At 44.3% G+C, this 20,136-nt stretch overlaps 1 long non-coding RNA gene and 1 other non-coding gene across 3 annotated transcripts; both read right to left on the bottom strand.

The window, feature by feature from the left end:
- Window positions 1–28: 28 nt before the first annotated feature.
- LOC100581053 lies at window positions 29–19,725 on the bottom strand. 2 transcript variants are annotated; one of them, XR_004033433.1, is made up of 5 exons: window positions 19,318–19,725; window positions 17,537–17,566; window positions 15,282–15,363; window positions 14,562–14,640; window positions 29–157 (listed from the first exon to the last, which is right to left on the bottom strand). It is a non-coding gene; the product is annotated as an uncharacterized LOC100581053 (long non-coding RNA). The 2 variants fall into 2 exon arrangements; XR_001115255.2 differs by lacking the exon at window positions 29–157 and adding an exon at window positions 8,931–10,622.
- LOC115831872 lies at window positions 14,709–14,909 on the bottom strand. The gene has a single exon (XR_004027362.1). It is a non-coding gene; the product is annotated as a small nucleolar RNA SNORA74 (small nucleolar RNA).
- Window positions 19,726–20,136: the final 411 nt, after the last annotated feature.

The following is a 20,136-nucleotide window of genomic DNA, read 5'->3' on the forward strand; positions in this document are numbered from 1 at the left end:
CTACTCGGCGCGCGCACCTTGCTCGCGCCCTCGCCTGCGGTCGTTGTTCTTTAATCCCGGAGATCCTTCTCCGTCATCCAGCTGAGGCGGGAAATGGAGGAACAGCCGTGGCTTACGAGTTCGAGTCCCATTCCCGAAAAGGCTGTTTGTCAACCTCCTGAATAGCATAATACAAAATTTAAATAGGGTAGCTTTAGAAGCGATTCGCGAGAGTCCCTGGCCTAGACCCGACTTTTATGCTCTCTCGTTGTTCTGTTTGCCAAGGAATGGTGGAAAGCGCCAGATACTGGGGCTGCAAAGGGAAGACGATACCATTTTGGCTGGTTTTTATTTAGGTATGTTTATTTATTTATAAACCGTGTCGCCCAGGTTGGAGTGTGCTGGTGTTATCACGGATCATTGCAGCCTCGAACTCCTATCCTCAAGGGATCCTCCCACCTCAGCCTCCCCAGTAGCTGGGACTACAGGCTCGCACCACCACGCCCAGCTAATTTTTTTATTTTTATTTTTTCCGTAGAGACGGTGTCTCGTTATTTTGCCTAGGCTGGTCTGGAACTCTTTGGCTCAAGCAGTGCTCCCGCCTCCGCCTCTCAGCATTGGATTAAGGGCGTGAGCCTCCACGCCCAGCCAACTGTTTTTTGTTTGTTTCTTTGTTTTTTTGAGACGGAGTCTCGCTCTGTCACCCAGGCTGAAGTGCAGTGGCACGATCTCGACTCACTGCAAACTCCGCCTCCCGGGTTCACGCCATTCTCCTGCCTCAGCCTCCCGAGTAGCTGGGACTACAGGCGCCCGCCACCACGCCTGGCTAATTTCTTTTTGTATTTTTAATAGAGGCGGGGTTTCACCGTGTTAGCCAGGATGGTCTCGATCTCCTGACCTCGTGATCCGCCCGCCTCGGCCTCCCAAAGTGGCCAGCTGGTTTTTAAAATCAGGAATTCTGTGCAGGAGGGTCGTTGAGGCGGAGGACTGCGAGCCTTTTCCTTCGGAAAGACCACCGCCGCCTTTTGGTGAATTTGACTGAATGCAGTACACTCTTGGGACTGAGGTACTGGTTAGGTACCCGGGTTGGCGGGATTTGAGCTCGGCCTTCAGAGGCTTAAGTAGATTGTTTGGAGACCTAATCTGGCTGCAACTCTGTCCCCAACCATCCTTGCAGAACTCCGCATCTGGAGAGTTGGGAATTTTCCAGCACAGTTAATGATTATAATATGGAGTGCTTTCTATAGGGTGGGCAATGCAATAAGCAGTTTACACATAACCCTACAATAACCTTGAGAGGCGGCTACTGTGGGATACCATTTGGTAGATCACAAAACTGAGACATTAAAAGGTTATGTAATTTGAGGCACAGTAGATCTCGCCTGTAATCCCAGCACTTTTGGAGGCCTTGGCGGGTGGATCACTTGAGTTCAAGAGTTCCAGACCAGCCTGGGCATCGTGGCGAAACCCCGTCTCTACTAAAATAATAATAATAATAATAATAATACAAAGTTAGCTGGGCGTGGTGGTGTACGCCTGTGGTCCCAGCTACTCACCTGGTACGGAGGATGGGGCTGAGGATCGTTTGAGCCAGAGGCGGAGGTTGCCGTGAGCCTAGTGCATCACTGCACACTCCAGCCTGGGCTACAGAGTCAGACACTGTCTCAAAAAAAAAAAAAAAAAAAAAGGTTATGTAATTCAATAAAATGAAAAAGCTAGTCAGTGGAGTCTTGATGCCTCAACGAGGCACTACCTGAAATGGCATAGCCATAAAAATGAAGTTACTTGGCTAGGCACGGTAACTCATGCCTGTAATCCCAGCACTTTGGAAACCCGAGGCAGGCGGATCACCTGAGGTCGAGAGTCCGAGACTAGCCTGACCAACATGGAGAAACCCCGTCTCTACTCAAAATACAAAAATTAACCGGGCATGGTGGTGCATGCCAGTAATCCCAGCTACTTGGGAGGCTGAGGCCAGAAGAATCGCTTGAACGCGGGAGGCGGAGGTTGCGGTGAGCCAAGATCGCGCCATTGCACGCCAGCCTGGGCAACAAGAGCAAAACTCCGTTTCAAAAAAAAAAATGAAGTTACCATCTCAGGACAGGGTAAATTGCTTTATCTACAAAATAAGTAGTAAGCCACTGATTCACAATATTACTTTATCTCAATCTAATTTAGTCAGTGATACAAGAAATATTTCTTGAGTACCTACTGCATCAATATATTAGGCCTCAGCCAAAGAGCAGGAAAGGAGACAAAGGCACTGCCCTCATAGAGCTTACACTTTATGCAGACATTGAACCAATAAATATGTATTTGAGATGAGTGAATAATTTGAGGGGATGGGAAGCTTTCCTGAGAAACTGAGGTTTGAGCTAATATCTGACGAGTACGCAATTAACTAGGTGAAGGGAATAAAGCATCCCCAGGCAGAGGGATCAAAATGTGTGAAAACTCTTGAGGTAGACTTTGGGAAACTGCAGATTTTTTTGGTGTGTTGTTTATTTTTGGAGATAGGGTCTTGCTCTGTTGCTCAGGCTGGAGTGCAGTGGTGTGACCATGGCTCACTGCAACCTCTGCCTCCTGGGTTCAAGCAATCCTCCCGCCTCAGCCTCCTGTGCATAGACATTAAAAAGGGCTGGAGATGTAGGAAAGGGCCATTTCCCTGGGGTTACAAATTCAAATGCAGAATCTAAGATAAACTGGGTAATACAAGTCCTATTTAATACCATCCAACGCAAGTTCAGCTGGGGACACATGAATTTTAAGGTAAGGAGTGGTATATATGGGTCTTGAGCCCAGGGAAAGATTGTGGGTTAGTGACAAATTTACAAGTTAATGCTGTAAATGAAGTAACAGGAGTTGAAAAATAAACTTAAAGCCAGGCGCAGTGGTTCACACCTGTAATCCCAGCACTTTGGAAGGCTAAAGTGGGCCGATTGCTTGAGGCCAGAAAGTTCAAGACCATCATAGGCAACATGGTGAAACCATGTCTCTACAAAAAATACAAAAATTAGCTGGGCATGGTGGCATACGCACCTGTAGTCCCAGCTACCCAGCTACTCCGGGGCAGGGGTAGACAGGGTCAGGGGTGGCTGATGTGGAAGGATCGATTGAACCTGGGAGGGGGTGGCACTGCACTCCAGCTAGGCAACAGAGCAGGACACTGTTAAAAAAAAAAAAAAAAAAAAGAGCGGCCAGGCAGGGTGGCTCATGCCTGTAATCGCAGAATTTTGGGAGGCGGATCATTTGAGGTCAGGAGTTCAAGACCAGTCTGGCCAACATGGTGAAACCCCATCTCTACCAAAAATATGAAAAATTAGCTGGGTGTGGTGGCGTTCGCCTGTAATCCCAGCTACTTGGGAGGCTGAGGTTGCAGTGAGCCGTGATCACACCATTGCACTCCAGCCTGATCAACAGAGCAAGACTCTGTCTCAAAAAAAAAAAAAAAAAAGAAGCTTAAGTGGATGCAGTGAAAAAAGAGGCCTGAGCACCAATCCTTGAGGAACTTTAATTAAGTATAGCAAAGGAAACTTAGTGGACAGAGGTAGGGGGAGAAAAGCAAATATATGTATATGTGAGGGGAAGGCAGAGGAAGGAAAGCACAGAAATTGTGTTGTCTTGAAAACAACAACAACAAAATACTTCAAGGACAAAGTGATCAACAGGGTCAAATGCTACCAAGAGGTCAAGATGAAGACCAATGACATCTACAAGATTTAGCAACATGGATATCAGTGGTAACATTGAGAGTTGCTTCCACTAAAGCGTGAAATAGACTGGAAGGGCTGAATATGGGAAGAAGGAAGATAAAAACTACTCAATGCAGAAAATTTTGGCTATGAAGAGACTAGAGGAGAGAAAGCAGGATTAAGGGTTTTTTGTTTTACTACGTGAAGGACTTGAGCACAACTAACTGGCAGTAAGGATATCTTAGTGAAGGAATTGTTGGAAAGACAAGGAGATGGCATAATCCATAACAGAGATTCCTGAAAGGATAGGGAAGCAAGATAATTTCCTTTACAGTAACAGGAGGTATGGAGCAGACAGTGCTGAAATTTCATTAGATTGGTAGAAGGAAGACATGGACATTATAGTCAGGTAACATTAATTTTCTCTGTGAGAAATTCTTCTGTTGAGAGCTGGAGCTGCAAGAAGGAAATTTATATATTTATGTATTTTTTATCATATATATATAAATTTAGAGACAGGGTATATATTTAGAGATGGGGTCTTGCTCTGTCACCCAGGATGGAGTGCAGTAGCTTGATTGTGGCTCACTGTAGCCTATAATTCCTGGGCTATATAAGCTATCTTCCTTCCTCAGCCTCCCAAGTACTGGGACTTACAGGTGTGTGCCACAACGCCCAGGCAAGGAAAATGTTTAAATAGCCATTGTGAAAGTGGAACTGCAATCTTACGTATGTATGTTATGTTCTGTTTTTCAAAGGTTTGAGCAAAGCTTACAAAATGTGATTCACATCTTTGAGGCCAATCATTTGACAGGCTTGGAAAAGGAATTTGGTAGGATTCATCAAGGGCTGGGGCTTCCCTCATGATGTTGGCCGGGTGTGGTGGCTCATGCCTGTAATCCCAGCACTTTGGGAGGCCGAGGCAGGCAAATCACAAGGTCAGGAGTTCAAGACCAACCTGGCCAACATGGTGAAACCATGTCTCTACTAAAAATACAAAAAATTAGCTGGGTGTGGCCGGGCGCGGTGGCTCATGCCTGTAATCCCAGCACTTTGGGAGGCCGAGGCGGGTGGATCACAAGGTCAGGAGATCGAGACCATCCTGTCTGACATGGTGAAACCCCATCTCTACTAAAAATACAAAAAAAATTAGCTGGGTGTGGTGGCAGGCACCTGTAGTCCCAGCTACTCGGGAGGTTGAGGCAGGAGAATGGCGTGAACCCAGGAGGCGGAGCTTGCAGTGAGCTGAGATTGCGCCATTGCACTCCAGCCTGGGCAACAGAGACTAACAAAACAAACAAACAAAAGAGATGATGTTTAAACCCACCACGTAGCTAGCTTTGGAAAGACAAAATTTGTTTGGAGGGAATCCTACTTTTCAGTGACTCTTGAGTCTTCCACTCAAAAGCTGATCTGCTTTTTACTCTGCAAGTCTGATTCCAACTGATCTTGTTCTCAACTCTTAGATGAAACAACAGCCTCTGGTCTTTTGGCAGACAGAAACATGACTGCCTATCAAATCTCAGTTCAGATACACACCTACCCGTGTTTGCATAAGGTTCTAATGCCATCTGGTGATTGTGCAGAGAAAGTCAAACTTTTTCAACGGAGTAATTATTTATTGAGGAACTTAGTGATGATGTGGGAGATTCAAAAGAAATATAACAGGTGCTTAGGGGCTTATCAGCAAAAAGACACAAAGGAAACAAGTTTGGTTTTTGTTGGTTTGTTTGTTTTTTGAGACAGGGTCTCGTGTTTCCCAGGCTGGAGTGCAGTAGTGCCATCTTGGCTCACTGTAGCCTTGATTTCCTGGGCTCAAGTGTTCCTCCACCTCAGCCTCCGAGTACCTGGGACTAGAGAAGTGCACTGCCAAACCCAGCTAATTTTTTTTTTTTGGTATTTTTTGTAGAGATGGGGTTTCATTATGTTGCCTAGGCTGGTGTCGAACTCCTGGGCTTATGTGATCTGGCTGCCTTGGCATCCCAAAGTACTGAGATTGGAGGTGTGAGCCACCATGTCCGGCCACCAAAATTAATGCAAGATTTCATTCATCAAATGCCTATTTCATGAAGGACATTCTACAGTGATGGAAAAGACAAAATCCCAGCCCTTAGGATCTTGGCTTGATGGAGATTGACAAGGAGTTTGACCTCAAAGTGGGCCTGTTTGTGAGCAGGGATGGGTAAAAAGCTGTATTCACTTTTGGGTGTGGGAGTGGGTGTGCATCCAGAATGGTAAAGAATGGGGCCTTTCAAAGCAAGAATTGCTAGTGAGACTTTGAAAGGTCTAAGTGACAAGTTTGGTACAGCTTAATGATGAAACTTTTTTTTTTGAGATGGAGTTTTGCTCTTGTTGCCCAGGCTAGTGTGCAATGGCGCGATCTCGGCTCACGGCAACCTCCGTCCCTGGGGTTCAGGCGATTCTCCTGCCTTAGCCTTCTGAGTAGCTAGGATTACAGGTGTGCGCCAACATGTCCAGCTAAGTTTTGTACTTTTAGTAGAGACGGGGTTTCGCCACACTGGCCAGGCTGGTCTCGAACTCCTGACCTCAGGTGATCCACCCGCCTTGGCCTCCCAAAGTGGTAGGATTACAGGCGTGAACCTCCTCTCCCAGCCCTGTAATGAAACTTTCAATGTCAGAATAGAGTATGGATTTGAGATTATAATGAGGACCTTTTCCAATTTTGAGTAGAGGAAAAAGCAAGAAAAGATTGGGGGCATATATTTTGACACCACAAAATCCATTAAAATATATTACGTGAGTATGAGGAGTCCTGTCATCAATGACATTATTTTTCCTGAAATTTCTTTTGATGAGAAAATTAAACTTGACAAAGGTAAAAGTCCTAAAAGATGACAAAATGGAATTCATACCTTTGAGGTCAACCATTTGATATTCAGCAGCCGACTAATATTTGAGAGACTATTTGTTACTATTGTATACTAGGCACTTGCCAGTACATAGTAGTAAACAAAATAAAAGGTCTCTGCTCTCATGGAGCTCAGAAGTCTAGTAGAATAGACCACTATTTACATGCTCTACTAAGCAGTTGATAACACATTGTAATTACCATTATGCCTCCCAAAGTGCTGGGATTACAGGCGTGAGCCACTGTGCCTAACCAATGTACCATCATTCCTATTTCACATAAGATATCAAGAAGCTTGTCCATAGAGGAGGTCTATAGAAATAAATAATAAAATTAAAAAGTCCAGGCACAGTGGCTCACACCTGTAATCATAGCACTTCGGGAGGCTGAGATGGGAGGATTACTTGAGGGCAGTTAGAGACCAGCCTGATCAACACAGTGAGACCCCATCTCTATTTTAATAATATATAAATAAATAAATAGCTTTTAAAAAGAAGATTGCCTATGATCTTGCGGCTAGAGACAAATGCAGAGCTTTTGAATGTTATGCTGTCTGCAGCAGAGTTGACACCTCAGAAATCTACTGGGACAGTTTTAATGCCCTGGAACCAGGTCATTTTTTAAGGCTATTTAAAAACAGAAAACTTAACCAGTAGCTGCTCTTCTAGCAGTGGCAAGAGGATGGGGTCAGGTCTTACAAAGGAGTTTTTGAAGAGGTTATACATATATGAATTTCAAAACTCTGTCTTTTGAGAGTTTAATTATAATGTGTCCTGGTCAAGATATCTTTAATATATTTGGGGTTCTTGGATCTGGATATTCATTTGACTCTCTAGATTGGGGAAGTTTCCTTTAAGTAAACTTTCTGCCCTTTATTCTGCTCTTTCTGAAATACCCAAAGTGCATATATGGGTTCACCTGATGGTGTCCCACAGGCTTTCTTCACTTTTTCATTTTTTTGTTCCTCTGACTAATTTCAAGTGACCTGTCTCAAGTTCATTGATTATTTTTTTGTCTGTTGTTGAAACGTCTGTGGAATTTTCCAATTTAGTCATTGTGTTCTCTAGCTCCAGAATTTGGTTCTTTTTAATGATTTCACTTTGTTGAACTTCATATTGTTCATGTCTTGTTTTCCTGATCTCATTTAATTCTCTTTTCTTTTGAGACGGAGTTTCGTTCTTATTGCCCAGGCTGAAGTGCAATGGCGCAATCTTGGCTCATTGCAACCTCCACCTCCCAGGTTCAAGCAATTCTCCTGTCTCAGCCTCCCAAGTAACTCGGATTACAGGCCTGTGCCACCAGCAGAGCGAGATTCTGTCTCAAATAAAAATTTTAAAAATGTCTTGAAATTCTTATTCTGGCCCATAGTTTCTTCAAGACACAACAGGGCAAGCATTGAGGAATTTTAATAAAAAGTGATAAATCATATCATGGGGCAAGGGATTAGAATGTGACATTCATTAAGGCTTTCCAGAGGAATATTTTTAAAAAATCTAAAAGACTATGTTTTGTTCTGTTAGGACAAACAGAACCCACGGCACAGTACAGCAAGAGCAGCCAAGATGTTGACCGTCTGAAACAGGTATTTGGCATTTGAAATAGTTGTAAGAATCTGTAAGTAAGGCATTTGAGTAGTTCCTTCAAGATGTTAGATTGAACGAGGTTGATGATGAAAGAAGCAGAAATTTACAAGACTTGAGGGCACTATACATGAAAGCTCCTAAACCAAACACTACTTTTGGAGCCAGATTCATTCAACACCACACAAGTTCTTGTGTGACTGTGACTTTGGGCAAGTAACATGTACCTTGTAGGGCTGTTGAAAAAAGAGATGTGTTAAATGTATTTAACATGGTCAACATGTAGTAAACAGTGTTGATATTCTATGGCGCCACATGTCCCAAAGTGTATCCTAATGACAAAAATCATAGATTCAAAGATTTTATTTTTTATAGAACCCCAGAATAATAACATATTATAATTACACACTTCAATCTGGTTATAAGTTATATCCTGGCAGCTACTTACCAATATGCCTGCTTGTAAGAGAGGTTCTGCAAGTTATAATTTACACACAAAGATGTTTCACAAATTTTCTCAAATATAAAGATATTTACAGATTACTGAAATAAGTAACAAAAGCCTACACATGTGTTTTAGTTAACAGATGTCTGAAATCTAAATAGCAAGTCTCTGCAAATCCATTACTTTCTTTTTTTTTTTCTTTGAGACAGTCTCGGTCTGTCACCCAGGCTGGAGTGCAGTGGCACGATCTCAGCTCACTGCAACCTCTGCCTTCCAAGTTCAAGCGATTCTCGTGCCTCGGCCACCCAAATAGTTGGGATTACAGGCATGCACCACCACACCCAGCTAATTTTTGTATATTTTTCTTTTGTAGAGATGGGGTTTCACCATGTTGGCCATGCTGGTCCTGTCCTGGCCTCAAGTGATCCACCCACCTCAGCCTCTCAGTGTTGGGATTATAGGCAACCACGCCTGGTGAAATCCATTATCATCACTTAATGTTTAAAGGTTACATTTAGTTTCCTATAGGTTATATTGTTAGGGTCTACTAGCAAATGATTTGGTAACCTGACACCTTTGTATTCATGTCCAAAAAAATTCTTTTACAAGAACAGAAATGGTACTCTTAGCCTCACTCACTGGAGTATTACTGAAAAGCATGATATTCTTACTCTATTTTGGGTACATTATGACAGAGGGGTTATTATTACCAACTGTCAGTAGAACTGAGGCTTCTTGAGTAAAGGGGATTGAGGTAAACCTTTGGAAGCTGGTAAATACATTTCAAGACATAACATGGCACCTGTGTCTAGCTCTATGGTACAACATGGTACTATGACACATAATGGGTTGCCAGACAGGGAAGGCAGCTTCTCTACAACTGAGCTGAGATCTCAAAATAGACAATGTCAAGATGGAACCAGAAGGGAAAAACAGCATGTGTAGACAGGTAGTGACAAAAGGCTAATTAAGGACTGAAAGAAACCAGCATGGCGGCCAACAAGGGAATCTACGGGTGATAAAGATAAGAGGGTGAGAGAGATAAGGCTAGATTGTATAAGGCTTGATAGACCATAGCAAGATAAGCAAGAACTGTGTCCTGTTAACCATTTATCCCTAACATCTAGCATAGAGTTCAGTTAATAAAAGCCATAAACCCTTTGAGTCTTCTGGCAAGATAAGTAATTAGCACAGATTATTGTCACTCACTGCAACTCAGCCTTGGAGGGAGTACACAAATCAGAAGGAGGTCAAGTGTCTGGAAGAACAGATCATGGTTGGGGTAAGAAATGGAAGCCCAGTGTAGAAAGGGATAGAATGCCATGGGGTTAGAGGTAGCAGAGGCTGGGACAGAACTTGTCTGTTCTGCCCCCTTTCACCCCTCCTGTTCTTTGCCTTATGTCCAACCCATCACTTGCTGGGGTAGTCAGCCTATTTGAACAGGTTTAGACAACCCTAGAGTTCTCTCCAGGAGAATTAATACTGAGAAGGAGAAGTTCTACCATTGTCACTCTGGTGAAGCACAGATTCTAACTCAGAGGCTCTTTGCCTTGAGTAGCATCTTCCCTCTCCTTCAACTCATCAGAACCCTTAGTTCTGGGTTTGGCTTCTCCCTTTTAGCAGCTGATAACAAAATCCCCATCCTCTACTATAAGCTTATGGGGTGAAAATCAGCCATATAAGGACTACAGCATCCACTCTCAAAGACAACAGGCTCAACCACTATTCTCTACGTGACAGAATAAACTAAGACCACAGAATAAAAATAGAATGTTTTAAGAATTTAGGAGGCGGCCAGGCGCAGTGGCTCATGCCTGTAATCCCAGCTACTGGGGAGGCTGAGGCAGGAGAATCACTTGAACCCGGGAGGGAGAGGTTGCAGTGAGCTGAGATTGAGCCATTGCACTCCAGTCTGGACGACAGAGCGAGACTCCGTCTCAAATAAAAACAAACAAACAAAAAAACAAAACAAAACTGTCAAGGTCATTAAAAACAAGTCTAAGAAGCTGTCATGGCCAACAGGAGCCTAAGTGTAATGTGGTATCTTCAATAGGATCCTGGAACAGACAAAAGACATTACGTAAAAACTAATGAAATCTGAACAAAGTATGGACTTTAGTTAATACTAATGTGTCAATATTAGCCCATTTAATTGTGACAACCATAATATACCAATGTAAGATGTTGTTAGGGGAAACTGGGTATGGTATATATGGGAACTCTTTGTACCATCTTCCCAACTTTTCTATAAATCTAAAAGTATTGTTAAAATAAAATAAATTTTAAAGTCCTTTTTACTGTACTTTCCCAATGAGTGTATTACCCTTAAGAAGCAGCACAAGCAGCCGGACGCGGTGGCTCACGCCTGTAATCCCAGCACTTTGGGAGGCTGAGGCGGGCGGATCACAAGGTCAGGAGATCGAGACCATCCTGGCTAACATGGTGAAACCCCGTCTCTACTAAAAATATAAAAAATTAGCTGGGCGTAGTGGCGGGCGCCTGTAGTCCCAGCTACTCAGGAGGCTGAGGCAGGAGAATGGCATGAACCCGGGAGGTGGAGCTTGCAGTGAGCCGAGATCGCACCCCTGTACTCCAGCCTGGGCGACAGAGCAAGACTCCGTCTCAAAAAAAAAAAAAAAAAGGCACAGAACATTCTTACACCCTAAAGGGCCTTTACTGGAGGGCAAGGAAGGCCAAACAAGTAACAGGGACTCCTAAACTGACAAATTTATGACTACTAAACTGACAAATTTATGACTCATCAAGTTGGCTCATTACAAGTGTTCCTAAATAGCATTAAGGAGAAAGATGTTGCTAAGCAGAGATTTTAAGTTATTACAGTTAATTTGTTAATTCAGTGAAATTGTTTTTCAAGAGTATATTGACAGGTCCATTAGCTGGAGCTATGTTCATAAAGCCCTAATTAAGCAACAACATTCACAGAAGTCATTGTCACTCTTTTTAAGTTCTTAATTAGTTGCTCTTAGCATGGTGTTTTCCTTTGTGTGAATTCCTAGGCACTTAGCCACCTCTTTGTGTCCCTTTGGGACTTGCAGAATTTATCCCTCTGGGTTTGCTTTTCTGGTTGAAATTTGAGTGAGACATGATCCAAAATTTCAACATAAAATCCCACTGACACTAGTTTGTTTCAACCCAGCAAGTGAAATCATGGACAGGTGCCAGGAATAGTGTTTATTAATTGTGGTTCCCTCATTTTTTAAAAAATTCAAGGTTGGTGGGGGTGTTTGGAAATCCTCCTTATTTTTAGTTTTTCCTCTTAATATGGGACAAGCCTAAGACCTAAAACTTGGCCTAAGCAATGAAAAGAGGCATTTGTGTTTACTGCTACCTATGGCAGCTGGCAGCCTGGGTATTTACAGACCAGTAATCCTGCCAGTCTCATTCAAGTTTCCATTGCAGCATGGGAAAAGATTAATAGAAAAAAACTACTTCGGCTAGGCATGGTATCTCACACCTGTAATCCCAGCACTTTGGGAGGCTGAGGCGGGTGGATCACCTGAGGTAAGGAGTTTGAGACCAGCCTGGCCGAAATGGCATGGCAAAACCCCATCTCTACTAAAAATACAAAAAAACATTTAGCCGGGTGTGGTGGCGTGTGACTATAGTCCCAGCTACTTGGGTGGCTGAGGCAGGAGAATTGCTTGAACCCAGGAGGCGGAGGTTGCAGTGAGCTGAGATCTTGCCACTGCATTCCAGCCTGGGCAACAGAGCAAGACATCATCTCAAAAAAAAAAAAAAAAAACTACTTCGAGGCCAGGCACAGTGACACCTGTAATCCTAGCTACTCAGGAGGCTGAGTCAGGAGGACCACGTGAGCCCAGAAAGTTGAGACTGCAGTGAGCTGTGACCACACCACTGCATACCAGCCTGAGTGAGACCCTGTCTCTAAAAAAAACAAATAACTACTTTGAAGCCAGGCATGGTAGGTAGCACATGCCTATAGTCCCAGCTACTTGGGAGGCTGAGGCAGGAGGTTTGCTTAGCCCAGGAGGTCAAGGGTGCAGTGAGCTGTGATTGTGCCACTGCACCCCAGGCTGGGTGACACAGTTGAGACCCTGTATCAAAAAAGATTTTAAAAACTAATCTTCTTAGACTCACCAGGAAATACATTTCTTTGCTTAAAAAAAAAAAAAAAATCAACAGGGATAAGTAGGTGAGTAATTAACTTTATTTATCAAGTAGGAAATCCCATCAAATTATTTCAATGCACATGATTACACCATTGACGCCTTCTGGGATATTGAATACAGGAACAGAAATACCAATGAATTATCTCTTTTCAAGTAGCAATATAGGAACCTCTCTGCACATGGATAGCCCTACTGTAGTCAGGAAGACAACCTGTATGCTTACAACTTGAGGCCTCAGGTTTAAAATACTGTGACTATTCATGACACAAAATTTTCCTCTTTCCTTAGGAGCCATTTCGGTTTTACCAACTCAGACTGAGATTGTGGCTGAGTTTGTTAAGTGCAGACTGCTATTCTTTCTTAAGACCTCTCCCTTTGGAGCACATTAAAAGTGGAGAGAACTGCTATAAGTAACCCATGCAAAAAAATACATAAACAAATCCCAAACACACAAAAAACAGACTATTTTTACTACTGGTTAATTTCTTGCAGTCACCTTAGTGCCCTAAAAGACGAAGAGTATGACACTCTAAGGCAAAGCTATTGATAACATTAAACTTTTCAGAAAAACACGTTGCTATTGGCTCTGAACCTGTCGCCAATGAGCTGTTCAACTTTCAAGGCCTAAATTTCATTATCCAGGACAGAGGTTGGCAAACCATAGCCTACGGGCCAATTCCAGCCTGCTGTTTTTGTATGGCTCTCAAAATAAGAATGGTCTTTAAATTTGTAAATCATTGAAAAAAATTTTGACACTGAAAATTTTATGAAATTCTAATTCAATGTCCATAAATAATGTTCTATTAGAACTACAGACTTGCTCATGTGTTGATATTGTCTAAGGCTGTGTTTGCACTAGAGCTGCAAAAATAGTTGCAAAAACCACATGGCTGAACAAGCATATTACCTGGCTCTTTACAGCAAGTTTGCTGATCCCTGCTCTAGAACGCAATGCATAATAAACTTTCTGAATTGGTGGAAATGTTCTCTAATACTGGAGTTGTCCAATAGGGTAGTCAGCAGCCAAACAGATTCTGAGATTAAGAAATTGATTAATTTTTATCGACTTACACAGCCACATGTAGCATATAGCTACTGCACAGCAGAGCTCTAGAAAATTGAGGGATGGACTTTAGATTCTAAGAATTCTCTAAAATTCTGATACTTGGCTGGGCGCGGTGGCTTATGCCTGTACTCCCAGCACTTTAGGAGGCCAAGGCAGGTGGATCACGAGGTCAGGAGTTTGAGACCAGCCTGACCAACATGTTAAAACCCCATCTCTACTAAAAATACAAAAATTAGCTGGGCGTGGTGGTGCGCGCCTATAATCCCAGCTACTCAGGAGGCCGAGGCAGGAGAATCACTTGAACCCGGGAGGTAGAAGTTGTAGCGAGCCAAGATCGCGCCATTGCACTCCAGCCTGGGCGACAGTGAGACTCCGTCTCAAAAAACAAACAAAAAACCCTGTAATCCCAGGATTTTGGGAGGCCGAGGCAGGCAAATCACAAGGTCAGGAGTTTCAGACCAGCCTGGCCGATATGGTGAAACCTCATCTCTACTTAAAATAAAAAAATTAGCCTGGCATGGTGGCAGGTGCCTGTAGTCCCAGCTACTTGGGAGGCTGAGGCAGGAGAATCGCTTGAACCTGGGAGGCAGAGGTTGCAGTGAGCTGAGATCGAGCCATTGCATGCACTCCAGCCTGGGCAACAGAGCAAGACTCTGTCCCCCCAAAAAAAAGAAAGTCTGATACTCTACATAATTTTTCAAATAATAATTTTAAGTCCCCTACCCCCATCTGAGCTATAGTAATTTAATTGGGACCTACATGACAAGAAGACTACATACATTACTTATCTTGGTGTCACACAGGGCTGTCAGACATCTGGAGTCCTGATGGAGGTAGATGTCATTCAGGTGAAGGCATCTAGGATTCAAAGAGGTAAAGAATGACAGGCTGTCCCTAAGACAGGGTCCTTTTTCTAACAGAAAAAAATTGTTTGCACCCAGACTAGGATCAACTCCACAGGAGGAGTCATTCCACTCTCAGAGGTGCAAAACACTGCCCAAAGGTACTCAGCTACAACACCAAAACAGTGCTTGGAGCCAAACCTCAATAAAGACAGTGTTTGCTCTTCCAACAGTGTAACACCATCACAGGCACCACATGAGTCTGGATAGCTGACAACCGCTGGATAATTCCTGAAACAGCTTTCTCATTATTTGTTTCAGATACCTAGGCACTCCAGGTAGAAGACATAACAGTTGAATGTTGGCTGCAAAACAGGCATGGAAGCACTGATTGCAGACCCTGTTGTCAAACCGTTTAACAGGAATCCCCTTCCGTGTTTTCAGTTATTTTATCCAACATTCAGGGAGTTCCTGCCATGTGCCAAGCACTGTAATTGGGATCTAGCAGTGAATAAAACAAGATATATTGTCCTTTCCTTCATGGATCTTACAAATACAGGTTAATTTACCTCCCAATTGTTTCCTGATAGATACCAACTAGCCAACAGGCCTGGCACAGAGAAGGTAGTCAATGTTGGAATGAATAGGGATATTTACCTGAAAACTGCACATGCAGACTGTCACCTGCCACTATTTCCTCCCTTCAGATGGGTGAAGGATGCCCTACTTTCAAGTCATCCTAAAAAGGAAGACAAGCAAACTTAGTGATCTAGTACACAGAATATAATAAATAGCAATGCATCGTGTGTGTGTGTGTGTGTATATATATATATATTTTGAGATAGGGTCTCTGTCTAGACTGAGTGCAGTGGCATGACCATGGTTCACTGTAGTCTCAATCTCCTGGGTCAAGTGATCCTCCTAGCTTAGCCTCCCAAGCAGCTGGGACTACAGGTGCATGCCAACACACCCACCTAATTTCTTTTTTGTTTTTTATAGAGATGAGATCTCTTTCTGTTGCCCAGGCTTGTCTCAAACTCCTGGGTTCAAATGATCCTCCCACCTCAGCCTCCCAAAGTGCTGGGAATACAGGTGTGAGCCACCATGCCAGGCCTGTATATTTCAAAATTGCTAAAAGATACTAAATGTTTTCACCGCAACAAAATATAAGTATGTGAGGTGCTAGGTGTGTTAACTAGCATGTTTTACTCATTCCACAATGTAAACATGTATGAAAACCTCACATTGTACCCCATATAACATATACGATTACTGTCAATTAAAAAAAAAAAGACGAGCAGACATGGTATACTCCCCATGAATTTGAATGTTTGGCACCCCGGTCTAAAATAGCTCCTAAGGACCCTTATCTGGAGAGATGGAAATAGAATGCTGCTTGTCATTTATGATTTACCCTCATTTCTCTAGCCTCAGGAATTATTTTATTTACCATTATTTGCCTTTTCCCTGCCTGTAGTACTATAAAGCTAACCATCCCCCAAGCCCTACAGATATCACTAGCCTTAAGACCCCTTATGTAAAAGGCTATTCACAGTTGAGGCATTCACACAAAGCACTCACATTTAGTTGAGAGAATCCTATTAAGGGAATGCCAACTGATCTAACAAAACAAGCTTTGATAAACAACTCCCCTGCCCCCCCCAACATCCTCCCCATTTCCTCCTGTGGAAACTAGTATGTCACTTTTCACAGCAACCGAGGGTCATCTTTTCTCAAAAGATTAGCATTCCAGGCCAGGCACAGTGCAGTGGCTCATGCCTGTAACCCCAGCACTTTGAGAGGCAGGAGGATCACTTGAGCCCAGGAGTTTGAGACCAGCCTGGACAACATGGTGAAACCTCGTCTCTACTAAAGGCTGGGCAACACAATGAGACTTTGTCTCTACAAATTAAAAAAAAAAAAAAAAAATTAGTTGGTTGTGGTGGCACACACCTATCATCCCAACTACTTGGGAAAAAGCATTCCAAAACAAAATTACTACAAAGGGAACTCAGCATCTACGACTTTAATGGGGCAACAACTGTTCGTTTCTGAAAATCAATAAGCAACTAAAGTGAATATACTGTCAGCCCAAAGGAGAAATTAGTGTGGTTGTAGTTGTTCAGTTCCCTGAGCCCCCTCAATCAGTATTTTAATATTTTATTAAACAGCTAGAGAATGCCCATAATTTTAAAGTGAATTACCATCAATGTTTCCCTAATAGGGAATCCATCCCTCTACAAAGGGTATCATGACTAGCTTTTACGGTGGGTAGTGGGAGCCATGCACTTTAATTTCAGTGAAATTAGCAAAAATCCCATTGTATCTGGCCCCCTTTGAGCACTTGGTAGGCACTAAAAATAAAGGTGTGACTTTTCCGTCTATTTTTACCAACCCCCTCTTCCCATTAGCTTTATTCTGTTTCCAAGGTATGATTCAAGTAACTTCATGCTACCCAAACCTGTTGGACCAGAACTATTCAGGAAGGTCTGGACTTATTCTCTGCAAAAAGTCATGCTCTCACAGATTAAACCTTAATGCAAGCTTTTCCAACCCGCAGACCAACACAAATTGGTAAATTTTCTTAACACATCATGAGGGTTTTTTTTGGCAATTTTTTTAAAATTTAGCTATCAGTTACCGTTAGTGTTACTATATTTTATGTGTGGCCCAAGACAATTCTTATCCTTCCAATGTGGCCCAGGGAAGCCAAAAAACACCCCTGCCTTAGTCGATAAGCAACTATACTGGCATCCTGGGGTAGTCAACACAGAGTTGGCATGAACCAGGGCCAGAATGCCAACCAGCTATTGGCTGCTATTCTCCCAGCAGTGTAACACTTGCCTAGGTACAAGACAACCTAGGCAGCTGCCTACAGCTGGAGCCAAGAGAGCTGAAGGGGTTGCACTCACCTGAAGTTGCATCTGCCACAGCCGGCCTCTCTGCAATGAAACAACTCCAGGTTAGTCAGCCAACAGTGAATATGTGTGCAGCTCAGAGTCCCTGCCCTCGAAACACGGTAACTTAGGCCTGAGCCACAGAAACAACAGCAGACAATAAAACCAACAGCTTATCCTTGTTTAGCTTTGTTTTCACCTCTTGTTACTTATACACCACAGCAGTTCAACAGTAGCAAAAGAGTCGATTAAACAAATATCAGGGAGCCTGGCTCTATCCCCTAACCAGTGTCTAGCCAAATGACACTGCGCGAGTAACCTCTCTATACCTCAGTCTCCTCATTTGTAGAATGGAGATATTATATTACAGGGTCTTTCTCTGCCACCCAGGCTGGAGTGCAGTGGCACAATCATGGCTCACTGCAGCCTCCACTTCTTGGGCTCAAGTGATTCTCCCACCTCAGCCTCCTAAGTATCTGGGACTACAGGCGTGAGCGAGTACACCAAGCCAAATGGGGATGTTACTAATAGCACTCTGTAAATAGGGTGGTTGGGAGGCTTAAGTGAAATATAAGCTAACCCTCAGGATAATGTCTGGTATAGTGTGGGCACTCAGTAAACACCTGAGGAGCTACATTCCAAAAAAGGCTTAGATGGTGAATATGAGTGAGTAAAAGGGGAAAAGTTATCCAGTGAGAGAAACGGGCAGTGAACAGTGGGAAAACTAGATAGGAAGGCCTCCAATACTTCCTGAGGGACAATAAAAACAGCACTTGGAAAAATAACTGCAGTATTGGATGTGAGGGGAATTGGAGGCAGTAGTCGTGCCAAGACCTCAACTACTGATTAAAAGCAATAACGAAAATGTTAGGCCGGGCGCGGTGGCTCACGCCTGTAATCCCAGCACTTTGGGAGGCTGAGGCTGGCGGATCACGAGTTCAGGAGATCGCGACTATCCTGGCTAACACGGTGGAGCCCCGTCTCTACTAAAAATACAAAAAAAAAAAAAAAAAAAAAAAATTAGCCGGGCGTGGTGGCGGGCACCTGTAGTCCCAGCTACTCTGGAGCTGAGGCAGCAGAATGGCGTGAACCCAGGAGGCGGAGGTTGCAGTGAGCCGAGATCGCGACACTGCATTCCAGCCTGGGCAACAGAGCAAGACACCACGCCCAGCTAAGTTTTGTATTTTTAGTAGAGACGGGGTTTCACCATGTTGGCCAGGATGGTCTTCTCTTGACCTCGTGATCCGCCCGCCTCGGCCTCCCAAAGTGCTGAGATTACAGGCGTGAGCCACGCGCCCGGCCTCACAGTCACCATTATAATTTATGTAAGGCTAAGATCATACCTTTTTCCAGCCATCCCCAAATTTCACTCCTAACTTCCTCCAAATAATTTAGAGGAACAGGAAAATGAGTAGAGAGGGTTCATTGTTCGCTGGGTCTAAAAACAGATCTAAAAATAGCCTGCCCCTTTCAAGGCTCGGGTTAAAGGGGCTGACTCAGTTCCACCGCACATTTGTTCCTCACAAACCTTCCAAAGTCCCTGCCCCTGGCACTGGGAGATCGAGGCTCTCGGAGTCAGGCTGTAGGGGACTCCCTAGGGAGAAGAGGGAAAAGGGATGGTAGAAAAACAGGGGACGACTCCGGGGCCCAGGTCTCTTTCAGATGCCCTCCAAGCTCGGGGTCACGAGGGGACGAACCCCAATTTCGTCACGTGCCCCGGCAGAAGCCACCCTGTACTGCTTCTTTCCCCAGACTGGGAAACCTCCAAGGACTCTCCCCTCTGGGTCCTTACTCACGCGCACGTGTTCGGAGCTCCGCAGGGCGCAGCAGCAAGGGAAGAGGCCGGAGGGGAAAGGGCAGCCGGGAGCCGAGGGGAGCCCCGCCCCGGGGCGGCTACTGGGCGTGGCTTCGGTGGGCGGGGCCCTTGACCCCGCCTAGGAAAGGCCGGGCTTTAAAAAAAAAAAAATGCGAGTGCTGTGGTAGAGGTGAACCTGCTTCTTAGAGGAGAGAAGGGCTGGGGTCTGAGCAATGGCTGCGTTTGTTGGACTCCCATCCCATCTCTTAAGGGTAGAAGGGGCGCATAGTTCGCAGCTGCTCAGGAGAGAATCTGTGTGTCCCAGTGGAGCCAGGCTTCCTGCCTGCCCACACTGAGCGTCCCCGGAAAGCTGGTTCCCCTCACGAGCGTGGCGCCTTTCCGTTGCTGCAGGCCCAGCCCACGCTTTTGCGCTTCCCACGCATATCCTTTTTCTGGCTTTCTGCGGCAGCGCTGTCATTCGGCTAATGGATCGCCCACCCACGCAGGTCACCTTGGTCCACGGTCTTCGGGATCTTTCCAGGAGGTTTTCGAATAGATTAACCCAGTCACTCCTACTGCTTACCTCTGCAGGACCGGCATCCCTAGTGCCCTGCAGTGGGATTCTTCGCTGAGCTGCAGTAACTGAAGAACACTGGCTTTCTCTGCTAGACTTGCCCTGCACTATGGCACAGTCAGGCAGAGTCCTTGTTCAGGACAGACTGCCTGCAAGGCTACCAGGATTTCTTTGGAACACTAAAACTTCCCTCTCCCAGTGGCTAAAGTCCATATGATTCTGCTGGGGTCCAGAGTGGAAAGGCCT

This window comes from Nomascus leucogenys, chromosome 2, assembly GCF_006542625.1.
Source record: "Nomascus leucogenys isolate Asia chromosome 2, Asia_NLE_v1, whole genome shotgun sequence".
In the NCBI taxonomy this organism is placed as follows: domain Eukaryota; kingdom Metazoa; phylum Chordata; class Mammalia; order Primates; family Hylobatidae; genus Nomascus; species Nomascus leucogenys.